The 24,350-nt window shown below is 40.7% G+C and overlaps 1 long non-coding RNA gene across 1 annotated transcript in view; it reads right to left on the bottom strand.

Moving 5' to 3' along the window:
* Positions 1–24,350, bottom strand: part of LOC145526247 (uncharacterized) — a 76,352-nt gene that overhangs the window by 22,605 nt on the left and 29,397 nt on the right. The window contains exon 3 of the long non-coding RNA XR_014068799.1: positions 15,213–15,322. This is a non-coding gene — a long non-coding RNA (uncharacterized LOC145526247). The remainder of the gene's footprint in view (positions 1–15,212; positions 15,323–24,350) is intronic.

Raw genomic sequence — 24,350 nt, 5'->3', positions numbered from 1 at the left:
TCCTCAGATAGCCATTTTGCTTTTTTGTATTTCTTTTTCTTGGGGATGGTCTTGATCCTTGTCTTCTGTACAATATCATGAACCTCCATCCATAGTTCATCAGCCACTCTGTCTATCAGATCTAATCCCTTGAATCTCTTTGTCACTTCCACTGTATAATCATAAGGGATTTGATTTAGGTCATACCTGAATGGTCTAGTGTTTCCCCCTATTTTATTCAATTTAAGTCTGAATTTTGCAATAAGGAGTTCATGATCATCTCACACTCTAGTAAAGTAATGCTCAAAATTCTCCAAGCCAGGCTTCAGCAATACATGAACTGTGAAATTCCAGATGTTCAAGTTGGTTTTAAAAAAGGCAGAGGAACCAGAGATCAAATTGCCAACATTCGCTGGATCATCGAAAAAGCAAGAGAGTTCCAGAAAAATATCTATTTCTGCCTTATTGACTCTGCCAAAGCCTTTGACTGTGTGGATCACAATAAACTGTGGAAAAATCTGAAAGAGATGGGAATACCAGACCACCTGACTTGCCTCTTGAGAAACCTGTATGCAGGTCAGGAAGCAACAGTTAGAACTGGACATGGAACAGACTGGTTCCAAATAGGAAAAGGAGTATGTCAAGGCTGTATATTATCACCATGCTTATTTAAATTATATGCAAAGTACATCATGAGAAATGCTGGGCTGGATGAAGCACAAGCTGGAATCAAGATTGCCAGGAGAAATATCAATAACCTCAGAGATGCAGATGACACCACCCTTATGGCAGAAAGTGAAGAAGAACTAAAGAGGCTCTTAATGAAAGTGAAAAAGGAGAGTGAAAAAGTTGGCTTAAACCTCAACATTCAGAAAACTAAGATCATGGCACCTGGTCCCATCACTTCGTGGCAAATAGATGGGGAGACATTGGAAACAGTGGCTGACTTTATTTTGGGGGGCTTCAAAATCACTGCAGATGGTCACTGCAATTAAAAGACGCTTACTCCTTGGAAGAAAAGTTATGACCAACCTAGACAGCATATTAAAAAGCAGAGACATTACTTTGCCAACAAAGGTCCGTCTAGTGAAGGCTATGGTTTTTCCAGTAGTCATGTATGGATGTGAGAGTTGGACTATAAAGCAAGGCGAGCACTGAAGAATTGATGCTTTTGAACTGTGGTGTTGGAGAAGACTCTTGAGAGTCCCTTGGACTGCAAGGAGATACAACCAGTCCATTTAAAGGAGTGCTGGAGTCCAGCTCCAGCAGGTCCAGGGGTTCCCTCAGGATGGACGGCGTCGGCGATACGAATGAGAAGACACAGCGAGTCTCGGTGTTTCCAAGTGTCTCCCAACTTTATTATTTTTAAGACAGCTTTTATATTTTTTTGTGGTATATAGAAACAAATGTATAGAGTCATATCAAATCAGCTTAATGGGTCAACAGTGTTGACCTTTACCGACATCGTTTGCATATCTTAGTTCATTTTGTTTACATCATCTTCCGGCCTGGGGGCCTGCTAACATCTTGTGATTCTCCTATTGATAAGGGTTGATCAGTCAGAACACTTTTGTATCAGGCACAGCAGGAAAGAATTCGTCAGTAGAAAGTTTCAAGGTAAAACCTGTTTTTGGTAATTTACTTTATGCCTTGAGCTTAACAGAAAAGAATGTAGTCCCATAAAGTCATAGAAGAGCAAGCTGAAGGTCAGCTCTAAGTAAGAATCATCAGTTAAATCTACAATTGTCTTATTATTTGTATTAAAGCTAAACTTTTACTTATATAAATTTTTAACTATTATGCTTTCATTATATAGGCTAAATACGTTAAGAGTAAAAACATAGTGAGTAAATACAGACTAAGTAACAGTTTCATAAAGCAATATTTCTTATATTTCCTAACAAGCCTTTTTTCTGTGAAGGGTTTTGTGCCCATAAGGGCTTTCTGTGTGGAGGCTCTCAATGTTATTTTATTATTAAGGAACAGTTATGCACATTGGCTCCAAAGGCACAGGTACACTTATTAAACAAACCAATATGTTAGCAAAAGGAATTTAGATCAGCATATTCTATATCCCAGATAATTTTATTTAGGGTGCTACCGCTCAGGGGCCTTGTTGATTTGAGGTTTCAGACTGATCTATTTCAGAAGAGAATCAGGAAAAGCCTTTTGTCCAAGTCACAGAAGACAAGAAGAGGTCTATTATAGCAAGCGTCAGAAAGAGAGATCTAATTTTTAAGGTGAGCGCTGAGGCAGCCTCTCGAGAATCCCCGAGGCCTGAGAAGCCGTGCTCAAATCAGTCCTCTTTCTCATGACTCTGTCATGGGTGGGATCTCGTGAGCTGGCTCCCAGCAAAGGAGATCAGTCCTGAGTGTTCATTGGAAGGGCTGATATTAAAGCTGAAATTCCAATACTTTGGCCACCTGATGCGAAGAGCTGATTCATTTGAAAAGACCCTGATGCTGGGAAAGATTGAAGGCAGGAGAAGGGGACGACAGATGGTTGGATGGCATCACCGACTCAATGGACATGAGTTTGGGAGTTGGTGATGGACAGGGAGGCCTGGTGTGTTGCAGCTGATGAAGTCACAAAGAGTCAGACACGACTGAGCGACTGTACTGAACTGAAAATGAATAAGTGTTATATATCAATTATATCTCAGTAAAATTGAAAGAAAAAAAATGAATCCTGCATCCATCATTTCCCTGAGTGGTAAACTCTTCACCTTTCAGATTGCATTGATGGCTCTGACAAAGGGCTGAACTTTTCCTTGTGTAATGAAGTTTCTCTCCTTATTGCTGGCAAGAGTACAGGCACTCAATAAACGGATTATCATATAGCAGGATGAAATCTAACAGACTCTCATTAGACAGGGTGTGTTTTTATATCCTAGACAAGGAGTTAACAACTTATCTGACCTATGAAGTCTACCTCTGTGGTGGTTGTTCAGCCACTAAGTTGTGTGGAGACAGATTTTTTTTTTTTTTTGAGTATACACTATATCCATGTAACATGTTGGACTCTTTATAAACATTATTTTGTTTAATTCTCAACCCTATATAGTCAGTATCCTCAGTTTACAGTGGAGGTAACTGAAGTATGAGAGGTCAAGCTACTTGTGTGAAAATGGGTAGTCAGAGGCATAGATGGAATCTGAGAAAGTAAGTCTGTCCTGCAGCTCATCAAGCTGACAGGCAAGGTGGGGGTGGGGAGGACAGACACAGATAAAGCTTGCTGCAAAGTTGGCAAGAACCCTAGTTTCTCCCAAGGACACACTGTAACTACAAAATGTTATAATGACCCCATTCTGGAGTGACCACTGTTTTCTTACTGAAAAACCTTGTTTTCTAACATCATAGAATATCCAAAACGTTGTTGTTTGAAATTATATCAGTGAAAAAGAAATATCCTACTTTGCCTAGAGGTTCAGGCAGGAGGGGAAGGGGACAACAGAGGACGAGATGGTTGGATGGCATCACTGACTCAATGGACATGAGTTTGAGCAAGGTCTGGGAGATGGTGATGGACAGGGAAGCCTGGAGTGCTGCAATCCGCGGGGTCGCAAAGAGTCAGACACGACTGAGCGACTGAACAACAACAGCAGCATCCATTAGCCAGGCTAGGAGGATGTGTGGTGTTTTATGGCTTGGATAGTGTTCATGTTTTGTCTGTGTTCAGACTTGGTTATGAAGAGGTTCTGTTTTTGTATTAATCCATCATGGTCATAGAGTGGCCTTGTCTGATGTTGATGTTCTATGAAATAGTTCATGTCCAACAGAGCACATTAAGACCTAGCTGTGAGTGTCAGCCCAGCTCATAGTTTTAATAACTCCAAGGTCCAGCAGCTGGTAGTACCAGATCAGTTCCTGGATGTCAAAGGATGTTTTTTTTCTTTTCTAAACCTATATATATGTATGCATGTATGTGTGTACAGGTGTGCATATGTATACATGCATATGTTTATGAAAGTCATCCAAAATTCCAACTATAAAATTCAAACAAAAACTGATATTTGAGATGTTTTCCTCTTTATTAGGGGTGGCATATATATTTACGGCTTGGGCATGGGCCATGTATATATTTTTTCTGAGTCTGTGCTTATATATTTACTTTATTGCATATGAAGTATATTCACATGATTTAAAAAAATACAGAAAAGTCTTTCTGTCCCTCCCTTATCTGTTCAATCCCCACACTCTCCCAATAGCTAACTACTATTATTAATTGTATATCTTCCAAGAGATATTCTTTATGTTGATAATATATAGGAATGTGAATGTATCTCCTAGTGTTTCGTTTTTCAACTTAAAACAGATAACCACTCAGTTTTGCCTCTTCCTTTTCTGTTAATCCACCTAGGAAATATTTCTGTTTTAGCACCTAAAAAGCTTCTGCATTCCTAGGGAAGTCTTATTTAAACTTTATTTAATGATGAACACGTTATCTGTTTTCAACCTTTGCCACCACAAAAATCATCGCGATGGATACCTTTGTCCATCGTCATTTCACACATGGAGGAGCAGAGCCTTAGAGTAAGTTCCCCGAAATGAAACGGTTGTCAAAGGGTGCACACACTTGTAATTTTGAAAGTTATTGCCAGGCTGTCCTCCACTGGGGTTATAGAAATTGACAGTCTTATCAGTGGAGTAAGCAATTGTCTGTTTTCCCACTGACTCACCAACAGTGTGTTATCAAAATTTCCGTTTTTGCTAATCAGATGGTAGGAGATAACATTTCAATGGTTCTAGTTTGATGTCTATTATGAGTCTAGATGAGTTCTTTTCTTAAATAGACATTTTTTTTAGAACACTTCTAGGTTCACAGCAAAATTGAGCACAAGATACAGAGTTCCATTATACTCTATCACCTGCACCCACAGAGGCACAGCCTCCCCCACTATCCTCACCTCCCATGAGGGTGATACATTTGTTACAATTGATACATGCTCACACATCATCATCACCTAAATTCCATAGTTTACATTCTAGTTCACTCTTGTCCATTCTTTGAATTTGGACAAATTTATGATGACTTGTATCTACCATTATAGTATCCTGCAGAGTAGTTTCACTGCCCTAAAGATACTCTGTGCTCTGCTAATTCATCCCTTCCACCCTCCTAACTTCTGACAACCACTGATCTTTTCACTCTCTCCATAGTTTTGCCTTTTTCAGAATGTCACACAGTTGGAACCGCACTGTATGTAGCCTTTTCAGATTAGCTTTTTTGCACAAACTGATACGCATTTAGGATATCTCTTTATTTTTTCATGGCTTGATAGCTCACTTCTTTTTAGTGCTGAATAACATTCCACTGTCTGGATGTACCACAGTTTATTCATTCATGTATTTATTGAAAGATACCTTGGTTGCTGCCAAGTTTTGCCAATTATGAATAAAACTATGATATTTCTAGAAATGTCTGCATATAGGGTTTTGTACAAACATAAGTTTTCAACTCATTTTGATAAGGAGTTCAATTGCTGGATCATATGATGAGTACATTTAATTATCTAATGGTCTTCCAAAAAGTGACTTAACATTTTACATTTCCACCACAATAAATGAGAGTTCCTACTGCTCCACATCCTTTTCAGAACTTGGTATTATTAGTGTTTTGGATTTTGGCTGTTCTAACAGGTGTATAGTATAGTATCTTACTGAGGTTATAATTTGCAATTCCCTATGGCTCAGCTGGTAAAGAATCCCCCTGAAATGTGGGAGACCTGGGTTCAATCTCTGGGTTGGGAAGATCCCCTAAAGAAGGGAAAGGCTACCCCCTCCAGTATTCTTGCCTGGAGAATTCCATGGACTATATAGTCCACGGGGTTGCAAACAGTAGGACACGACTGAGCGACTTTCACTTTCACAATGACATATGATGTTGAGCATCTTTTCATATGTTTATTTGCCATCTATATATCTTCTCTGGTGAGCTGTCAGGTCTTTTGTTCATTTTTAAATTAGATTGTTTTCTCACTGTTGAGTTTAAAGAGTTCTTTGTATATTGTGAGTAACATTCCTATATCAGATATTTCTCTTCCAAATATTTTCTTCCAGTCTGTGGCTTGTCTTCTCATTCTCTTGAAAGATGAGTCTTTTTATTATATGATGAAGGGCCTTTCTAGTTCTTTTCTATGAACTTCCTATTTAGATCTCTTGATGGGCTGTATTTTAGAGCCATTTGGTTGTTAGATTCTAGAAGAAATTACCTTTTTCTAAAGTCATTCATGTCTCCACTCACAAGTTCCTCCAAATTGAAGTCTCAGATCAACACATACATTTGTATTTATACCTGGGAAACTAATTCTAAATGAAAAGAAATCTGGTGATAAAACTGTCTTCTGCAAGTTCCTAATTTTCAGGCCAATAATTTTTGCTGGCAATGACCACTTATCTTTCACTATTACTTAACTGATAGCAAACTTTTGGCCTTCAGTGTTATGTCAGAACTGTTCTATATTAATAACAGCTCAAGAGAGCCAACTGTTCAATTTTCAGGAATTTTGTGAGCCAGCTGTTAAACAATGCCATTATTAAAAATTAACTTATATACACTTACAATTAAATAATTACATCAAGAACAAAGACTAAAAAACAATCAAAACTCACCACTTCCTTATTCTGATACATTTTGCCATTACCTACATTCTTGAAGGTATTTATATCGACTGATTCTGCAGGGTGAAAGTCCTATACAACAGTGTGTAATAACTGCATATCTCTCCCCAGTTCTTCACTCAATGACTTTGCAAACATGCCCCTACTAGGAGTATTATCCCAGCAAATGCTACAGCTCAGGGCTTTTCTCTCTCCACCTCTCAGAAAAACAGCTGTTAACCATGAACTAACACTCTATCCATTACTGATGTGTTGGCTAGGGAGCAGACCAAACATGCCACTCACTTATTCAAAAAGAGTACTTAGTCCCCCTGGCTCTAAATATGCCTCAGTTTATTAATTTAGAGAACATGCAACAGAAACTGAAGCAAATTCCTTTATTCAAAACTGGCTTTGGAGCAGCAATAGTGGCTGTGTATCTTAAACTCACTGAACCCAGTGGTATGCAAATCAATTAGAAGACTTCAAAGGGCTTGCTGTTTTCACAGCTTGAATAATTAAGATTTCCTTCTCCTGGCTTGGATTTCTTCTGCAGCTTTGGTGGGAGAATGTGTCAGAGGTGATCACAGATGTGCTGAGGCTCAGAGCCTAGGCTCTCTAAGACTGAGGCAGCTCCCCAGGGGACCTCCTTCCTCTCAATTATTGCAATCTGCCTATAGTTCTGACTCAAAGTTTGCTAAGAAGAAAGATTCCAATAGTACAGTGAACTCGCTTTTCATTTTCTTTTTTTCACGTTAAAATCTCAAGTGACTACCCTTTGATTGCTTTCCTGAAATACACAGTTTCTTTTTTTCTCACTTAAAGAAATCTTGCTTTCATCCTGATGCATTCCTGTTTCATCAACTTAGGACTTCATATTTTGTATCCCGATAAGATCAAGTTTCTTTTGATTTTTGCTTTTGAGTTGAAACAGCAATAATATTTGAAATAATTTTAAAGAAAAAAAAGAATTAATGAAAGAATGAAAAAGAACCCCAAACTTTAAACTCCACTCCCACATAACTGTTACATTCTTAGATATTTCTTTTTCTCTGTTTCTCTGCCAGTACTTGTCCATAGGCATAGTATTATTTCCATGTTTGAAATAATGGTATATACTCATTTTCATAGTCTATTCTTTTTGTGTGATTTTATATCATAAATCTTTTCTTTGTGCTACAGTATTATTTTCAGACTTAAAAGCCTGACTTTTGTGCAAATGTGTTGTGATGTAGCTTCTAAAATGACCCCAATGATTTCTGCCTCCTACTTGTCATGACCTTGTGTGGTCCACCCACCTTGAGCTTGGCTGCTCTTATTGACTGGCTTCTAAGTGTCAGGAAGGAAAAACTTTCCCTCCATTCCCTTAGATTAGTGATTGGGAGCCTATGAATTAAGCTGATAAAAGACATATGAACAGGAGAAAAGACAAATTCTAAATCACTTATATTTGCAGGGGCACACAGGAACATGTGACTCAAGGAGGCAGTTGGAATTTGGAGCTTGTATACCATCTTAATAGGGGAAGCAGGGAATTCCCCGGTGGTCCTGTGGTTAGTACTCTCTGTTCCCACTGCAGGGGGCTCAGCTTCCATCCCTGGTTGGGAAGCTAAGATCCTACAAGCTGCACAGCATGGCCAATTAAAAAATAAATAAATTATAGGAAAAGGGGATATGGAGAAAGGGCACTTATGGGAAAACAAATAACTTCCAGAAAAGATAAATGGTGCTTAGGAGAATAGGTGGGAGATAGACTAGTTTCATGACAATGTTTGTTTTGTTGTTGTTCAGTTGTTAAGTCGTGTCTGACTCTTTGACTCTTTGTAACCCCATGGACTGAAGAAGGGTAGGCTCCTCTGTTCTCCCCTATCTCCCAGAGCTTGCACAAATTCATGTTCATTGAGTCAGTAATGCCATCTAACCATATCTTCCTCTGCCACCCCCTTCTCCTTTGCCTTCAATCTTTCCTAGTATCAAGCTTTAGCAACAGTCCTTGCAGTGAATATTCAGGGTTGATTTCCTTTAGGATTGACTGGTTTGATCTCCTTGCTATCCAGGGGACTCTCAACCGTATTCTTCAGCACCACAATTTGAAAGCATCAATTCTTTGGTGCTCAGCCTTCTTTATGGTCCAACTCTCACATCTGTACATGACTACTGGAAAACCCATAGCTTTGACTATACGGACTTTTGTCAGCAAAGTGAATGTCTCTGCTTTTTAATAGGTTTGTGGGTGAGGAAGATCCCCTGGAGAAGGAAACGGCAACTCATTCCGGTATTTTTGCTTGAAAAATCCCACAGACAGAGGAGCTTGGTGGGCTACAGTCCATGCAGTCTCAAAGAGTCAGACATGACTGAGCAACTAAGCACAGCAACACAACTAAGTTTGTCACGGCACTTCTTCCAAGGAGCAAGCATTTTTTAATTTCATGGCTGTAGTCACCATCTGCAGTGATTTTGGAGTCCAAGAAAATAAAATCTATCAAATGTCTGTTTAGGTACTCTCTTATCCTGGTGCTGTTAGCCCTCTCTGGTGATAGGGTCAACCTTCCCTGGTTAGTCTTCTTCCTTGAAAGACGATGTATGAGAGCTGAGCTTCTATTGGGAGGCTCTGCTTTTAGGCAGACAAAGGGAGTTCAGGGAGAAAAAAACCTCTTCTTGTATCTGTTCATTATCAAATATCTTCAGCTAGAAATAAACTTGAGCTGGAAGCCTCATAGGAATAGAGTATAACAGAAATGACGATGTCACATCAGGTTATAAAAAGACTGTGGCTTTCACAGTGTGTGTTCTCTGTGTGTGTGTCTGTCTTGGATTCCTCAGTTCCAAGAGGAGCCAGCTGCCATATCATGAGACAGCACTGTGAAGATGCCTGCGTGGGTGAGTTTAGAAGTAGATCTTCTGGGACCTGTCAAACACTGCATGAATGAGCTTGGAATCGGATCCTTTCTCAGTCAAGCTTTGAGAAGGCTGCAGTCTCATGAGATACCCTGACCCACACCCAACTAAGTTACTTCCAGATTCTTAGCTCACAGAAATTCAGTTCAGTTCAGTTCATTTGCTCCATCATGTCTGACTCTGCTACCCCATGGACTGCAGCATGCCAGGCTTCCCTGTCCATCACCAACTCCTGGAGCTTGCTCAAACTCATGCTCATTGAGTTGGTGATGCCATCCAACTATCTTATCCTCTGTCATCCCCTTTTCCTCCTGCCTTCAGTTTTTCCCAGCATCAGGGTCTTTTCCAGTGAGTCAGTTCTTCACATCAGGTGGCCAAAGTATTGGAGTTTCAGCTTCAGCATCAGTAATTCCAATGAACATCCAGGACTGATCTCCTTTAGGATGGACTGGTTGGATCTCCTTGCAGTCCAAGGGACTCTCAAGAGTCTTCCCCAACACCACACTTCAAAAGCATCAATTCTTTGGCGCTCAGCTTTCTTTATAGTCCAACTCTCACATCCATACATGAATACTGGAAAAACCATAGTTTTGACTAGATGGGCCTTTGTTGGCAAAGTAATGTCTCTGCTTTTCAATATGCTATCTGGGTGGTCATAGCTTTTCTTCCAAGGAGCAAGCATTTTTTAATTTCATGGCTGCAGTCACCATCTGCAGTTATTTTGGAGCCCCAAAATATAAAGCTGTGGAGCTTGTCTGAGGAAAAGGCTAAAGAGGTGGTTGTGTATGATGCAGGTGCTAAAACCACTGACTTTGGTGTCAGCAAAGATTCTGATGCATGACCTTGAACATGTTGCTTAACATCTCTGAGCCTCAGTTTCTGCATTTGTGAAACGGGGATTATAGTGCCTATTGAATAGTTGGCTGTTATAAGGATTTAATAAGGTTGTGTAATTGACTTATAAGTATCAAAATTATTTGGGCGTTACTCAGAGATGTCCCCCAAGCTTGAGAAAATGAGGCAAAGTACAATTGTTTTTCACAAGTGAAAGAAGGAGACTGAAAGGTTCTTAGGTTGGAAATAATGTATTTGGAGGAACACTGAGTTATTTAGGAGGGGAGAGTACATATCCCAGGTTCTCCCGGTAGCTTGATGAGGATCTAGCTGCCTAGGTTAAGTTTGCCAATAGGGAGAAATGAGCAGGCACTCAGCCTTCAAGCATGTAAGCCCTGTGGCAGTGAGTCTCTCTGTGGATGACTAAATTAGCATTTGACTCTTGTAAATGTTGAGGTGTCCAAGTCTGTCTCTCAGCCCTGAACATTCTTAGGCCTTTCAGAGTAAAGGTCAGATGGAGCCAGACTCACCTTAGACAGTGTGCATACCAATCACCTTGAGGTCTTATTAAAATGCAGATGTGGGTTTGGAAGACCTGGGGTGGGGCCTGAGATGCTACTGGGTGATGCTGATTCTGCTGGTCCCTAGATCACTCTGAGTAACAAGGCTGCTGAAAACACATCCCCACTTCCAGTGCGTTTCTACTTTCTGCAAGAATTCAGGAACAGTATTTATCATCTTCTCTTTCTTTTAGGGGTTGTAAGTCTCCAACCCGGCACCTAATGCTTGCTGCCCAAGTACTCTACATCTAGGAACTGGAGAAAGCCTTTGTTGTTGTTGTCTTAAGATATTTATTTCTCTATCTGGCGGCACCAGGTCTCAGTGCAGCACGTGGAGTTTTTAGTTGTGGCATGCGAACTCTTAATTGTGGCATGTGAGATCTAGTTACCTGATGAGGGATTGGACCCAGGCTTCCTGCATTGGGAACATGGAGTCTTAGCCACTGGACCACCAGGGATGTCCCTGGAGCAAGTCTCTGACTTGCCTCCTCTTCTTGTTCCCTCATACTTAGAGTTATGGGCATACCTTGCCTCATACATTGGGCAATAATGGGTGTCTAAATCTCCCTCCGGAGAAGGCAATGGCACCCCACTCCAGTACTCTTGCCTGGAAAATCCCATGGATGGAGGAGCCTGGTAGGCTACAGTCCATGGGATTGCTAAGAGTCGGACACGACTGAGCGACTTCACTTTCAATTTTCCCTTTCATGCACTGGAGAAAGAAATGGCAACCCACTCCAGTATTCTTGCCTGGAGAATCCTAGGGATGGTGGAGCCTGGTGAGCTGCCGTCTATGGGGTCGCACAGAGTCGGACACGACTGAAGCGACTTAGCATAGCATAGCAAATCTCCCTCTCTCTAATCCAGGGCAGGGCACTGGCTCAGGCTGTTTTAGCCAGGTATCCTGCCTGAGGTAGACTGAAGCTGAGAGAGAGAAAAAGGTGGTTGAACAGGGGTCCTACAGGAAGCCCAAAGGCAAACCAGGGGAAGCTGTAGTAAAATTATTTGAGTGAATGGGAAGAGAACCTGAGAAAGGGGTGAAAAGATGGTGGTAGGTGATTGCTTAGGAGTTAGGAGATCGCAGCTTATCTGGCAAACCCTGAACTTGCAGGCTGCATGATGGAATCATCACTCCTATAACAAGCAAGGCTAAATTTGAATCAAGTCATATCCAGGTGTGAGTTTGTTAAAGTAAGAAACAGGCAATGCAGGGCTTTTGAGAGTATCTTGTTTTTGAAATTTTTGATTTGCTTATCTGAAATCTAAGAGAAATAAAATAAACAAGCTATAGATAAACCATAAAGGAATAGAATATAATAAAGAATGTATATATGTGTCTAACTGAGTCACTTTGCTGTACAGCGGAAATTAGCACAACATTGTAAGTCAACTATACTTCAATAAAAAATTAAAAAGCAGGTTATATGAAACTTAAGTATAGACAAGATTAAAACTCATGTATAATCTTTAGATGAATGTTGTTATACAAGAATAAAGTGCAAGAAATTAGAGGAAAATTAATTACCACTGTGTTAACTATCAAAAAACCTTCAAGTCTTTAAAACTTGTCCCTATGCTTTTTTCTCTCACAAGGGAAATCCTGTTATAATTCTTATATCCAAATAAAGATACTTGAACATTCTCTTTTTTCTGCAGGCTAAGCATCTTGTTGAGTTACAAAATTAAACATTTTTCATCTTTAAGAAACTTTTACTTTAATTTTTTTGTATCCCACAAATAACGTTTAAAGCTATTCAAAGTTTTAATTATTACAATCAACAGCATAAGACAAAAGCTGTAATCCCTCAAAGTACACCACAATGAATGCAAGGATTTTATTTCCTTCAAAGGAAACTGTCTAGATAAAAGAAGAAAACTGTGTTTTAAGCTAAGCATATTCTTGTTTGCTGCTACATAATAACCAGTAGGAACACAATGGCTTAGGGTCTAGCAAAGAATAGAACACAGTTCTTCATCACACAGTCTTGTCTTTGATCTTAGCTAGATGTCTGACCTTGGTAAGCCACTTTATCAAGTATCAAGCCTGATTTTACCTTCTGTAAAATGAGAGATTAGACTAGTTGGTATCCACTCCCAGTGCTTCACTGATTCAGAAGAAGCTTGATTTTGTGAGAGCATCAAAAAGCATTTGCTGTTTTCTTTACCACAGAATGTTTCAGTAAGTGGGGACCTGAAAAGGTGAAGCAACTCTCTCCTGGTGCTAAAAGGGGAGAACAAGGATTATAATTCAAAACGCCTTACTTCCAGCTCAGGACATTTTCTACAGAGTCAAGTGACTTAAAATTCTTTTCAGAGGTTAACTTCTTTCTCTGCAATTAAAATAAAAGTGCACCAGGAAAAAAACCACAGAAGACATTGGTCTAACATAATTTCCTCTAAGGAAGTGGGTGTTTTTCTGGGTAACTTAATGTAAGTCATAACTGACTGATTATGGTCAGAGGTGTGGATGTAAATTATGCTAGAGAACCACATGAAAGCAGGTTAAGTTCTCAAATACTACCAAAATGGCTAGTTTCAAGACTTCACAGTGCTGATCCTCTTGGTCTGTGAGTGACCGGGAAGTCAAGGCCATGTTTGGTGCATCTGTGTGGTTAGCCAGGCAGGCATTCTGCATCTAGGAGATTCTCTCCTTAGTTCAGGGGCACAGGGGGCAGGGCTGGGGCAAAGGAGCAGATCTGCAGCATTAGGGAGAGGAACTGAAAGGAAGGTTACTTTCAGGAGGACAAAGCAGGCTATGAAAGATCTTGCAATGGAACTGAACAAGAGTCTGTCCTCTGCACAGATATGTGAGTAGGGATGTCAGGTGTTCTCAACAAAAGCTACTCACAACCAGGGAATATGGAAGGGGTGGTGGTGGAAAAAAAAACCCATTAGGACTCCCCTGGTGGTTCAGTGGCTAAGACTCCACACTCCCATTGCAGGAGGTCTGGGCTTGATCCCTGGTGAGAAAACTAGATCCTGTAGGCCACAACTAAAGATTCTGTATTCTGCAACAAAGATCCAAAGACACTGAGTGCTGAAACTAAGATCCAGCCCAGCCAAATGAATAAATAATATTTAAAAATACCCATCCATTTTTTGTAGATATACCTGGTCCCTCCCCACTTCTTTTCTTTTTTTTTCCTTCATTTTTTATTTTATTTTATTTTTTTATACTTCTATTTTTTTATTTTTTTTAAATTAGTTTATTTATCTGTTTTTTAAGTTTACAATATCATATTTGTTTTGCCATACATTGACATGAATCCACCATGGATTCATACATGTTTTCCCCTTCCAGAACCCCCCTCCCACCTCCCTCCCCATCCCATCCCTCTGGGTCATCCTGGTGCACCAGTCCCAAGCACCCTGTATCATGCATCAAACCCCACTTCTTTTCCTTTGAGAAAGTTTTAACATTCTCATAATACTTAGCACCAAGCCTTCCCTGGTGACTCAGATGGTAAAGAATCTGCTTGCAATGCAGGAGACCAGGGTTCAATCCCTGGGTCGGAAAGATCCCCTGAAGAAGGGAATGGCAACCCATTCCAGTATTCTTGCCTGGAGAATCCCATGGACAGAGGAGCCTGGCGAGTTATAGTCCATGCGGTCACAGAGAGTCAGATGTAACTGAGCGACTAACACTTTCACTTCACTTTATACTTAACATTAGTGTACCTGAACATATTACTTGAAAATGGATTAACTAGGTAGCAAAATTATTCACATATCTCTATATAATATTTATGTAACACTTAATATGTGCTAGGCATTGTTTTAAGTACTTTCCAAATAAATATTAGATCATCTAATCCTTGTAACAACTCTATGAGATATCATCACTACTGTTAACCCCATTTTATAAATGAGGAAACTGGAGCACAGAAAAGATAAGTAACTTGCCCAAGATCACGCAGCTAGTTAGTGGCAGAGTCCAGGCAGTCTTCTCTCAAGTCCGTGCTTTGCTTTCTCCTTAAGAAAAGACTATAAAGCAAGTGCTGAAGGGGGACATTTGTTCTTTTGGCTATGCTCACTTCTTATGTTAGAGAAGTACTGGCAAGATTAACCCATGGAAGGTGATGGGATGCTGGACACACTACATATGGCACCCGAGCATCCTGAATATTTTAAACTGAAGGAGTTTTGAGAAAGTAACAGAAGTAGGAAGGGCACTCTGACCCTCCCCTTATCCTTTTCCCCTGAAATGTCATAAAACACTCATGTGAGGGTTACCTTCCTTATATTCAGAGGGAAGCAGCATCCTTACCTGAAGACAAAGGGATGCCAAGAAGCATCCTAACAAACAGGCCTTGCTAAGTTTTCCCCAGTTTACTATACTTACCTCATACTCCTTAATCTATCACATTCCTCCGCGATGGTCCTTGCTCCATCAAACCCAGCATAAAACGCTCAGCTCTGTTTCCTTAAACCTTCACTTCTTTATGCAGGCTCCTGTGACACATAAATATTAAATAAGTTAGTTTGCTTTTCTCCTATTAGTCTGCCTTTTTCAGTTTAATTTTCAGATCCAGCCAGGGACCCTAGGAAACTTTTTTCCCCTACAAAGGCGGTGCTCTCCCCACTGGCCAATGCACACCATGCTGCAGCCCTAACAAGGGCTCCGTGGGGCATTTTTCAAGGCAAGTCTCAGTACAATGTGGAAGTCCATGTTTGCTCTTAGTCTGTCTCTTTCTTTGCCAGATGAGTGTGGTAAACACTAGAAATAGTACAAATGACGCAAGAGAGGTTGAGTGAAGTGCCGGGCACTGCAGATAAACAAGTCTGCTCAACTCAAGCAGATCACTGGAGAATCTCTACATTTAGGTGACAGAAGACAGGCTAGGAAACAGGAGAAAGGTCAGGGAAGGAAGAAGAATGCCCTATTAGGAAAGCCAATGGAGGAGAGAATGCCAAGAGAGGACTGTCCAAAAGCATCAAACGCTGTCAAGAGGCCAAAAAGGCAAAGAATTGTACAAGGGCTGGACTTGATAAAGTGAGAATTTACCAAGGGGAAGACAGATGAGGGCTTTGGGATGAGTCAATTAAGGATGACTTCCTGTAAAGGACTAATTTTGAAATTAGCCTTGAAAACTCTGAAGAACATGCATTGAAAGAAGAATAGAGAGAATCTTGGGCAAAATGATACATTTAAGGAAAGGGAAGGAAGCATGAGCAAGCTTGGCAGGTAAGAGTAAGTGCAAGACTTTACCGCAGAGGAAGGTGCCTGGCACAGGAAGCAGAACAGAGAAGCTGGTGAGACTCAGAAGGGAGGTGGCAACTATTAGAAAATCTTCAAGGCTTTTGTAAAGAGCTTGCTTTGGTGTATAGGTATTTCTTTAAACTTAATTTATTTGGCTGTGCTGGGTCTTCGTTGGTGCTCAGGATTTTCTCTAGTTGTGGTGAGTGGGGGCTACTCTCTAGTTGCAGTGCATGGGCTTCTCATTGTGGTGGCTTCTCTTGTTGTGGAGCACACACTCTAGGGCACAAGCACTTCAGTAGTGGTGGTAGGTGGACTCAGTCATTGAGGCTCCCGGGCTCTAGAGTGCTGGGTCACTAGTTGTGACGTGTGTGCTTAACTGTTCTGCAACATGTGAGATCTTCCTGGACCAGGGATTGAACCCATATCTCCTGCATTAGCAGGTGGATTCTTTACCACTGGGCCACCAGGGAAGCCCTGGTGTATAGATTTTTTTTTATATAGATTTTTAAATTTTTATTTATTAATTTGGCTGCACCAGGTCTTAGTAGCTGCATGTGGGATTGTTGATCTTTGTTGTTTTGTTCATTAATTTTGTTGGGTAGAGGTTCACTCGATTTCCCTGCTCCACTGTGGAGGAAGTCAGTTTTGCATTTACTAAATGAACCTTTTCAGTATTCCTGATGGCTTTTATATGTGCATTTTACATGTGGCTCCCCATATACCACCAACACAATCAGTCTGTGGTAAGACAAGTAGAGCTTATTGCATACCGTAGAAAAGGAGAACACCATCTCAAAAAGCTTTGGCAGTATTTTGAAGGGAGAAAGCAAGGACAGACTTTATGGAGAACTGGAGGTTTGATTTAGGGTGAGTCTTTCAAAATAAGTGCTTAATTACAATTAGGTAAGGATCATGATGTAACAGTTGAGGAATGGTAGAAACAGCAGAGGAGAATTTTGAGGGGAGGAATTCAAAGAATCTTAAGGGGCAAACTATTGATGTTTTCCATCAAAGTATTTTAGATGGTTCTTTCACGAAGTTACTCTAATGAACAATCAAACCATTATCTGGACGGGAGACTTCTGGAAATTAAGCGTTGCTAATGAACACAGAAGAATAACAAAATCAAGCTAATGAAGACAGGAATAGCACAAAGTCATATTAATGTAGATGGTAAGATGTGGTTCCCTTCCTCAGAGTCTGGCTAAGAAATATAGTATATCATATATGGTATATTATAAATATGGTAATATCATATACAAATTTTTGGGGGGATGGAGCAAGCTATGGTTTTTCCAGTAGTCATGTATGGATGTGAGAGTTGGACTACAAAGAAAGCTGAGCACCGAAGAATTGATGCTTTTGAACTGTGGCATTGGAGAAGACTCTTAAGAGTCCCTTGGATTGTAAGGAGATCAAACCAGTCAATCCTAAAGGAAATCAGTCCTGAATATTCATTGGAAGGACTGAGGCTGAAGCTGAAGCTCCAATACTTTGGCCACCTGATGTGAAGAACTGACTCATTAGAAAAGACCCTGATGCTGGGAAAGATTAAACCAGGAGGAGAAGGGGACGACAGAGGGTGAGATGGTTGGATGGCATCACTGACTCAATGGGCATGAGTTTGAGCAAGCTCTGGGAGTTGATGATGGACAGGGAAGCACGGTGTGCTGTAGTTCATGGGGTCACAGAGTTGGACACGACTGAGTAACTGAACTGAACTGAACTGGCTTGCTCCTTGGCTTGCAAGATCTTACTTTCTCAACCAGGGATTTGAACCTGTGCCACAGGCTATGAAGGTTATCCACCATGATGTCCAGTACATTAACATCAAAGGGCCAGGTGTATTACATTGCTGGAGAAGGAACCTCATGGGTGTCTTAAACTCATCCAGTTATTTTTTGGCTTTTAGAGATGAATGCTAAGTGGCAAAAGAACATTAACTTTGCTGACACTATGTGAAACTGAGATGGACACTATGGAGCTCTCCCAGGTACAAATCGTTTCTGTGTCCCCATTTCTTGTTTTTAAGAGGCTTCAGCCTCTTAGACCTTCCCTAAGCATCAAAGGGCAGATTCAAAGAGTTGCTTATCAAGGAAGGGAGGGAGTGAAGAAACAAATGAGGAGCAGTCAAGAAACAATAGTGTAATAAAAAAGCATCATCCTGGTTCTTTCTCAAGGAAAATGTATGACAATATAATTGGCTTCTTCAGCAGGAGCTAAGGCTCCCACTTAGTGAGTACACTTCATCTGAGTACAAGATTCCTGGGGCACTGCCCTGTTACCTCACCACCAGTCAGCCAGAAAAATATCTGCACACGGTGGACGATAAAAGACTCTGACCCCCTCCCTAAATGATTAACTGTGATTAACTCCCCCTTCCTCTCTTTAAAAACTTTCACGGTCAAGCAGAATCTTGAGAGTTAGTTCTTGGATACGAGTCCATCTTCTTCCCAGGTTGCTGGCCTCCTGAATAAAGTAATCTTTCCTTTCCAACCAACACTTGTCTCTACAGAATTGGCTTTTGAGTGGCAAGCAGCCAAACTCGAATTAGGTAACACATGTTTCTCTAGTATCTTGTAGCCACTACTAATTCTGTGATTTATTTTTGTTTCTGGATTGCTTATGGCTAAGTTATTCCCCAAATTTTGTTAGTCATATTTGTTTATCTATTTGTCCATCTTAAGACCATGCAAACTAGGAAGGAGAACAACCTTTGACCAGGAGGGGAAATAGCCCTTTGACATCCAAACTAGTAAGTTTTTGGGTTTCTGTTTTTGCTCTTGACTTGCAGCTGAAATTGTTGATTTAAATCTATAGGTTAAGAATTGTCTGCCAATGAAGGCTGGCTTGGCACTCACAGCTAGGTCTTAATGTGCTCCTGTTGGACATGAACTATTTCACAGAACATCAACAACAGACAAGACCACCCTGTGACCAGGATGGATTAGTAAATTAACAAGCCCATTCCAATAATGTCTGAACACAGACAAAACAAGAATATTGTCCAAGCTGTAAAATACCAAATATCTCCCTGTACCAGCTAGTATGAGTAACTGATGCTGCTTTACTAATGATAGCTCTAGGCTTGCATTAGTGTGCCCTCCCTAGGAACAAGAGGTATTGAGATAATCCTAGATTGTTCCCACTTTCACCTAGAGTAAACCCTCTCTTCCTGTACCTTCTCCAAAATCACCCAACCAAATCTCTAATCCCGTAAGTCCTTTCTTACACTCTTGTACTGAATCACCCCACAGTTCCCTATGGTATATATTCTCTCCTGCTTCAGTGAGTTATAAACCAGACTTGCTCAACTACAGGAGTGTTCCTGATGGTCTTTGCCTGAAGGGCATAAACGATATTTAAGACTGTGAAATGTAAATTTTTAATAAAATAAATTGAATCATCACACCGACAACATTTTTATTTCAATAGTAATTACATTTTGTAGTATGCATGTTTGGTAGTAATCTGAAGTTAATGTGTAAGTTCTTTTAGCTTAAAACATTGGACTGGGAATTGCAGTCGTCAGGACTCCAGAGTGCTTCCTCTGCAGAGACCATAGGTTTGTTCCCTGGTCAGGGAACTAAGATCTTGAAAGCTGTGAGATGCAGCCCAAAACAAAACACACACACAAAGCAAACAAAGAAAAACATTGGACTGATATTAGGTAAATTAATAGATAATCACTGAATACCTAGATAACTTCTCAGTAATGTAGAATACTGGGTTGTTGATTACTACTAAGCATAGTTTGAAGTATACATAGTTTTGCTTATTTTTATGTGCTGTAGAGAGGTTATAACTTGGGTCATGGTAATAAACATGTTCACTTTGCCACTTTAAGAAGCTGAAAAGAGATGTATGTGGTTGTAGAAAGTTGTATTATATGTGCTCATGAGCTTTGCTCATCTGCTTTTATGAACTGCTCCTGTATCAGAAGCAGTTCTTATTTACCCATCCCCTGGTTTTGTCTGTACAACAGAAATTAGTTGCTGTGGTTAAAGGTACTCAACACAAATGGTTGGGACTATTCTATGAGCAATAGTAATAGAGAAATAGAACTGTGAATGTATTTTTGTTTTTCAAGAGGGAAAAAGAAAAAGCTTTTGTCCTAAAGCAGAAGTCCTCTGGTTTTTTGGTCTCCAGGTTTCTGAACATTTAGCACATTGGAAATGGAACCAAAGGAAGTTTAAAGACCTTTTCATTGATTGATTGATTTAGCAATGATGACCCCATCAATGATAATGTAAATAACATCACAGTATTACCATGAAATAGCTTTGATCTCATGGATTCAAGGAGAACCACTGTCCTAAACATTATTAGAGTGTCAGTTAGTTCCAGAATATTAAAGGGCATAATGCAGGGCAAAACTTAAAAATTAATTTTATTTGCCTGTACACCCAGGCTGTTTTAACAAAATACCACAGACTAGGTAGCTTACAAACAACAGAAATTTATTGCTCACAGTTCGAGAGGCTGGAAAGTCCAAGATCAAGTGCCAACAAGGTCACTTTCTGGTGAGGGCCCTGTTCCTGATTCATTAACAGGCACCTTCTCCCTATGTCCTCACATGGTGGAAGGGGCCAGGGAACCCTGTGGAGTCCCTTTCATAAGGCACTCATTCCACCCTAAGCACTTCTCAATGTTTCCAGCTCTGAAAATATTATCATCTTTGGGTGTTAGGTTTTTAACATATGAATTCCGGGGGTGGGGGGAGGGCACGATATATCATTTAGACCACAGCACTTTGATTTATGCTACCTGAGTTTGAAAAGAAGCTGTGAAATGGACGAGGGCTTTAGTGAAGTTCACCCTGTCTCCAACTGCTTGCTTTTATGACATTATTCCTCCAAGAGACCAGGCAGCCATTTGGGGGCAAGTTGAGCGTATCAGGCCTCTTCTATCACCTTGAGCACCTTCTGGAATCCTTTTGCCACATTATAACTGTGAATGGTTACATGTAGCAAACCTGGACTGAGGAGGGTATGATTATCAAAGGGTTCAGGATGGCTCAGACATAGAAGTTTGAATTGCTGTATCAGGAAAACCAGGCAGACCTGCTGAGGTGGTAGCTGAGGGTGAGGGGAGTTTAGAACCCATAATGGAGGAAGGAGAGGATGAGTACTAGTTGAGGCCTTGAGATCAAATGCAGGAACAGATGCTGTAGTTCTTCCAACATACTTCCCACAGGAAGGAAATTTGCCTCAAGAAGAGAGACCCACGGGCAGCACGGAGGAGGTGACCCTGAACCTGAATAGACAAGTGGGTCTGCATGGTACAATGGGTAGACTATGGCAGCGATGAGAAAATGCCTCTTGGGTCTCTGACTACAGGGAGCATAATTGACTGTAGGCCTCTGCTGCTGTGCTTGGCAATTCACAAGTCCATGATTCCCTAGCCAGTGGCTGAGCATATCAAGGATAATAAGGTAGGTCCCTTCGTGAGACACTTGTTGCTTTTCTTTTCTATTTTCTTTTTAAATTATTTATTTATTTATTTTACTTGTTTCTTTTCTTATGGAGATTTCAGCTGGAAGACTACTTGACGACATGACAAGCTTTTCTTTTTTTTTTTTTTTAACTTTTTATTTTATATTGGGGTATAGCTGATTAACAGGCTTCCCTTGTGGTTCAGCTGGTAAAGAATCCTCCTGCAATGTGGGAGACCTGGGTTCGATCCCTGGGTTGGGAGGATCCCCTGGAGAATGGAAAGGCTACCCCCTCCAGTATTCTGGCCTGGAGAATTCCATGGACTGTATAGTCGGTGGGGTTGCAAAGAGTTGGACAGGACTGTGTGACTTGCACTTTCACTTTCATAGCTGATTAATGGGCTATTCTGGTAGCTCAGCTGGTAAAGAATCTGCCTGCAATGCAAGATTCCACCCCAATTCGATTCCTGGCTTGGGAAGATCCCCTGGAGAAGGGATAGGCTACCTACTCTAGTATTCTTGGGCTTCCCTGGTGGCTCAGATGGTTAAGAATCCATCTGCAATGCAGGAGACCTGGGTTCCATCCCTGGGTCGGGAAGATCCCCTGGAGGAGAGCATGGCAACTCACTCCAGTATTCTTGCCTGGAGAATCCCCATGGACAGAGAAGCCTGGAGAACTACAGTCCATGGGTCACACACAGTCAGACACGACTGAGTGACTAAGCACAGCACAGCACATAGCTGATTAACAAAAAACAATGTTGTGATAGTTTCAGTGAACAGGAAAGGGACTCAGCCATACATATACATGTATCCATTCTCCACAGTTCTAACTGTTGCTTCCTGACCTGCATACAGGTTTCTCAAGAGGCAGGTCAGGTGGTCTGGTATTCCCATCTCTTGAAGAATTTTCCACAATTTGTTGTGATCCACACAGTCAAAGGCTTTGGCATAGTCAATAAAGCAGAAATAGATGTTTTTTTGGAACTCTCTTGCTTTTTTGATGATCTAGTGGATGTTGGCTATCTGATCTCTGGTTTCTCTGCCTTTTCTAAAGCCATCTTGAACATCTGGAAGTTCTTGGTTCATGTACTGCTGAAGCCTGGCTTGGAGAATTTTGAGCATTACTTTACTAGCGTGTGAGATGAGTGCAATTGTGCGGTAGTTTGAGCATTCCTTGGCATTGCCTTTCTTTGGGACTGGAATGAAAACTGACCTTTTCCAGTCCTGTGGCCACTGCTGAGTTTTCCATATTTGCTGGCATATTGAGTGCAGCACTTTCACAGCATCATCTTTTAGGATTTGAAATAGCTCACCTGGATTCCATCACCTCCACTAGCTTTGTTCATAGTGATGCTTCCTAAGGCCCACTTGACTTCACATTCCAGGATGTCTGGCTCTAGGTGAGTGATCATACCATCGTGATTATCTGGGTCATGAAGATCCTTTTTGTTCAGTTCTTCTGTGTATTCTTGCCACCTCTTCTTAATATCTTCTGCTTCTGTTAGGTCTATACCATTTCTGTCCTTTATTGAGCCCATCTTTGCATGAAATGCTGAAACTACTGAGCCCCTTTGTATCTCTAATTTTCTTGAAGAGATCTCTAGTCTTTCCCATTCTATTGTTTTCCTTTATTTCTTTGCATTGATCATTGAGGAAGGCTTTCTTATTTCTCCTTGCTATTTTTTGGAACTCTACATTCAAATGGATATATCTTTCCTTTTCTCCTTTGCTTTTTGCTTCTCTTCTTTTCACAGCTATTTGTAAGGCCTCCTCAGACAGCCATTTTGCTTTTTGCATTTCTTTTTCTTGGGGATGGTCTTGATCCCTGTCTCTTGTACAATATCACAAATTGCCATCCATAGTTCATCAGGCACTCTATCAGATCTAGTCCCTTAAATCTATTTCTCTCTTCCACTGTATAATCATAAGGGATTTGATTTTATGCAAATGCAGGAGACACAGATTTAATCCCTGGTCTGGGAAGATCCCATCTGCCACAGAGCAACTAAGCCCATGCACCACAACAATTGAGTCTGTGCTCTAGAGTCCAGACGCTGAAACTACTGAGCCCATGTGCCACAACTACTGAAGCCTGTGTACCCTAGAGCCTGTGCTCTGCAACAAGAGAAGCCGCTGCAATGAGAAGACTGTGTACCGCAACCAGAGAGTAGCCACTGCTTGCTGCAACTAGACAAAAGCCATGCAACAACAAAGACCCAGCATAGTCGAAAATAAATAAAAAAATTTTAAATTCTCTGAGAGCCTATGCAAGAAAGAAGATATTAACATACCCCTCCCCGAAGTTTGCCATTCTGGAAGATATTTGCAAAATTAATGACCTTTTTACTTTACTTCCTCACTTCCTCTTCTTTCACTTTGGTTCAGTTGCTTAGTCGTGTTCGACTCTTTTCAACTCCATTATCTGCAGGATGCCAGGCTTCCCTGTCCATCACCAACTCCCAGAGCTTGCTCAAATTATGTCCATCGAGTTGGTGATGCCATCCAACCATCTCATCCTCTGTTGTCCTCTTCCTTTATGTCCTATAAAAGAACCTGGCATCCAGACTCTGATAAAATGGTTATTTTGAGACATCAGTCTGCCATCTTCTTGGTCAGTCAGCTTTCTAAATAAACTCATATTCCTTACCTGAAAAAAAAAAATTCTCTGAGAGCCTAATGGAGGAATTATTTTTTAATTCTAGGAGGGTGTAGTTAGGGGAAGTAACTTATCCACTATTTTTTTTTAAAAATGACTAGGAGTTTAGTGAGAGAGAAAGACATTACAAGAAAAGATGCTGTCTGTGCCAAGGCATGCAGGCTGTAAGGAAAATAGGATACCCCAA

The sequence above is a fragment of the Giraffa tippelskirchi genome, chromosome 11, assembly GCF_054371585.1.
Source record: "Giraffa tippelskirchi isolate mGirTip1 chromosome 11, T2T-mGirTip1v1.2.pri, whole genome shotgun sequence".
Classification (NCBI taxonomy): Eukaryota; Metazoa; Chordata; class Mammalia; order Artiodactyla; family Giraffidae; genus Giraffa; species Giraffa tippelskirchi.
Note: the sequence above shows the minus strand (reverse complement) of the source record. Positions and strands in the feature narration are given on the sequence as shown.